The 3,905-nt window shown below is 46.5% G+C and overlaps 1 pseudogene; it reads left to right on the forward strand.

Moving 5' to 3' along the window:
- Positions 1-1,211: 1,211 nt before the first annotated feature.
- LOC122362759 lies at positions 1,212-3,111 on the forward strand (annotated as a pseudogene).
- Positions 3,112-3,905: the final 794 nt, after the last annotated feature.

The following is a 3,905-nucleotide window of genomic DNA, read 5'->3' on the forward strand; positions in this document are numbered from 1 at the left end:
AGTTTTGTAAAGCTGCGTGTTTTAGCAAACGCGTTTTTAGTCAAAAATAACGTGAGCCAACGTTGAGTTGAACGCTGATATTTTTATTGTTATTTCAAAGTAAATTACGGATTTTAAAAAGCGTTTCATCTCAACGCTTGGCTCTCTTTTTTCTCTTTGTAGCTAAGCATCGGAGGCAAATTTGGGACCACCCGTCTCCAAACCCTGGAGATGGTGTTGACAATTACCAAAACTCGGAGTAGGTATCCGCCACTTTGCTCGCCTCCGGGAATGGAAAGACGTCTGGAATTGATCACTAAAAGCTTCAGGACACCAGAGAAGGGTGGGAGGAAAATACAAAAGTGCGCTATTCTATGTGAAAATTTCAAAGGTCTTTTCTGGACGGAAAACAAGGATCTTTCTGATGGCCTTTCGTCCTTTTTCCCCTTTCGAAATCCAGAGATCCGGCAGAGTGTGGCACACTCAGCAGCATTTGGCCCTGAGTTTCTCCACTGATCTGGGTTGATAACATCTGGTGCACTAAGTGCGTCTGGGGACTGTGGAAAGCAAATAACCTCCATGCTACGCATTAAAGGTCTAATTGGCGTTTTGGCGTCCTGGGATGCACTCTGTCAGCTGTTTCTTTGAAATGTTATGGATGCGACGATCGATCTGATCGTGAGCATGCATTTATTTGTATTGATCTTGATCTTCTTTTCGAGATTTGCGTGGAACGCGGGAAAAGGCGCGATCGTTTAGAATTGGCAAAAGTAACGTCTTTGTCCTGTGTTTGAATGTGTGTGGGACAGATGCAGCGAGATGCAAAATAGGCGGGTCTTAAATGGTGATGCATTAAAACAGTTTAGATGTGTGCTTTGTTTCCTATGTGGTTAAAACACGCTTGATGCTTGTGCCTTTGAGTCCTGTTTTTGGGTGAAAAGTAGCTATCATCGAGTGAAAGATGTCAAAGCCATAATAATGCATGATCTCTACTGTAAAGCATAAGCCGCGATGGGAAGGAGGAGGTGTTTGTTGTGTGGTTTATTGTGTGAAACGTCAAAGCATTTGGGGTAACTGTACTGTTGTCTGAGCCTTCTCATCTGACACGCTTCTCTTTTTCTCTGTGTTTTGTTGCAGTGCTGGTGAAGTGGCTCTCAGCCTTGCACCTCATCTGTGACTCGAAGTGGAAGGATGCTGTGGCTTTACCCTGCTAGTGGCTAATAATAGCCAGGATGGATCTACGCCGATCCTCTGCTGGAGACTCCAGCCTGAAGCAAAGAGATGAGCCTTGCTTTGACTCCTTTGCTACTGTGGGGTTAAGGAGGGCATTTACGTCCACGTCAAGTGCACAGCAAAGGATTTACAAAATGTCAGCCAGATCTCCCAGACGTGGGATTTAGACCTTTAAACTCAATCTGGCAAAGAACTCCATGCGCATTCTGTACTTTGTAACAGCTTTTTGCACCTCCAACAATGCTGTGTCACTCAATCTGGGGAATAATGCGCTACAGGACATACATGTGGCGCTTTCTAATGGCCTGAGCATCTTGAAAAAGCTGTTTCTGCATGAAAACAAACTGAGGTGTCTAGGAATGAGCACTTTTATGGGGCTGGAGAGCCCTTTAGTATCTTCAGAAGCGGATTACAAATGTCATCAAGAGAATAGAGAGCGGCAAAGTTGAATCTGGGCACAAACTCAGAGTACTTATTTTGAAACGCATAAATTTGATACCTGGGTAAGTACCCAGACTTATTATTCAGGTCCGTGATTCCTCACGACCTTGACTTCCCACGTGGTAATCCGCTTTCAAGAATTCTACCCATAAAGTGCTGGACGTGAATATATCGGTCGTAGCTTGATGGAGATCCAGCGAGAGAAGTAATTCATGGAACTGTGTGTGCAAGCATTGTGCAGCCTAAAACCTGGCTGGAGCGCATCCTCTATACGGCACTGGTGGGGCGTAATATAACGGTGTGAATACTCCTTTCATTTATACGGTAAGGACCTCCGTGAGAGATCAAGAGAAGGAATCTCTGTCCATTGCTCTCTGGAAGCAGAACTGAGGCCAAACACGGCGATTCCCAGATTACCGCTTAATAACGAAAATGTCTGGCCCACCAAGCCTCTGCGTCATGTTGTCATCTTTCTTCCAACACAGCCTCCTCGGTAGAGTACAGAGAGAGACCACGTAATGCTTTCGACTAAGCGTGCGAGACCCACGAAACACCCACCCACTCCTCAAAGAGCATTTACCCAGGGCTGAATCAGCCTCCAATGGCTGCCTACTAGACTAGACCCTATACCCAATCATTTCCACACACTGACAGGTGCATGTACAATTTTATACATCAATGACTTAGGCTCACTGTCACATCTGTCAATTGTAGAAAGCTCGCCAACATTTGAGCTACTGCCACGACTACTCAACGCCAAGAAACTCTATCTAAGTGAATTTGATTCAGAAAAATTTACAGGTCGTGGATTTTTGGAACTTCTCCAGCTTGGATTTACTGTACTTTGGGTAACAATCGATATCGTATGTTCCAGAAGGCGCCTTCATGAACCTTCACTAATTTGAAAAGCTTATACTTGAATGGCAACGACATCGAAGGCTCATCAGGCATGTTTCATGGTCTGCAGGCGCTCAAGTTACTTCTATTTTGAGGTACAACGCTATCCAGATCCAACCAGCTTGTGCCTTCAGTCTAATGCCAAACCTGCAGTTGGTTTTTCTCAATGATAACCTGCCGCGCGACCCTGCCCTTGGATGCTTTTGCCGCACCTCCTGGCTAGAGCTCCAACCTGCGCAACAACTACTTTCTGTACCTTCCCGCGGAGCGGAGTCCTGGAGCATTCCACTCCATCGCTCAAACGCCACCTCTCACCCAGAATCCAAGTGGGACTGCTCCCCGCGACATCATCCCGCTCAAGCAGTGGATCGAGAAGCTCAGCTCTGTCATTGTTGTGGGGGGAAGTGACCTGCAAGACTCCCCGGACTTACGCTCTGGCAAAGGGATCTGCGCACCTTGGAGGCTGAGAATGCATCTTGCCCCGAGTTGAGAATTCACCTCTTCTTCTCTACGGCCCAACATAATGATAAGGCCCAGCGGCCACCAGCGGCTCTGAGTTAGGATAAGCGCCAGCGACGGAGCCGGCCAAGCCTCTCCGTGCTGGGATTCTCAGCCTGCTGACTCTCTTCTTCATCTGCGTCTGTGTTGTGGTTGCCGGTCTCTTCATCTTCACCCATGGAGGCAAAAACTTCCTTCAGGAAGGGGCCAGGAGAGTGGACCTCACGGGCATTCAAAATGCAGTGCAAGATCTTGAAGAGAGGCAGACTGCCTGCACCGAGAAGCCACTCCGGCCACGCTTCATTTACTACATCCCCACCCCGTGAATCTAAATGTGCAACAATCCAATTTATAAACCACGGAAGGCTAGATCGAAGTGCAGCAGTTCGTGAGAAACCGGGAAGGAAAATAACAGTAATTACTCTAACTCTCTGGAGAAAGAGAAGGGAATGGATTTATGGCTGTGTCCAGTTCCCAGCTTCAACACCATTGTCACCATCAATCAGTCAGTGACATGGCAAGCCACGAACGGAGTGCTTTGCTCACCGCAAGGATTGAGCAGCCAGAGACCTAATTCCCAACGGTGGGTTTTGTAGACTGCCCAGACGGGTAATCGTTCTAATTAAAGGATATGCATCGCTAAAATACAGACATCCTTCGGAATGCAATAATTCTGATTTACAAGACGCCAGATTAAAAAGAAACATTACTTTTCACCGCGGGAAAAGGATTCTCGAACAAACCTAAAGTGAATACTCTCGAGTTAAGGCAAAATCAAATCCGGCCGGATTATCAAGTCTTGGAGAAATCAGAGTAGATTCTAAATTGAATTGGAATAAACAAACAAAAAAGAGTAA

Source organism: Puntigrus tetrazona, chromosome 18, assembly GCF_018831695.1.
Source record: "Puntigrus tetrazona isolate hp1 chromosome 18, ASM1883169v1, whole genome shotgun sequence".
Lineage (NCBI taxonomy): Eukaryota > Metazoa > Chordata > Actinopteri > Cypriniformes > Cyprinidae > Puntigrus > Puntigrus tetrazona.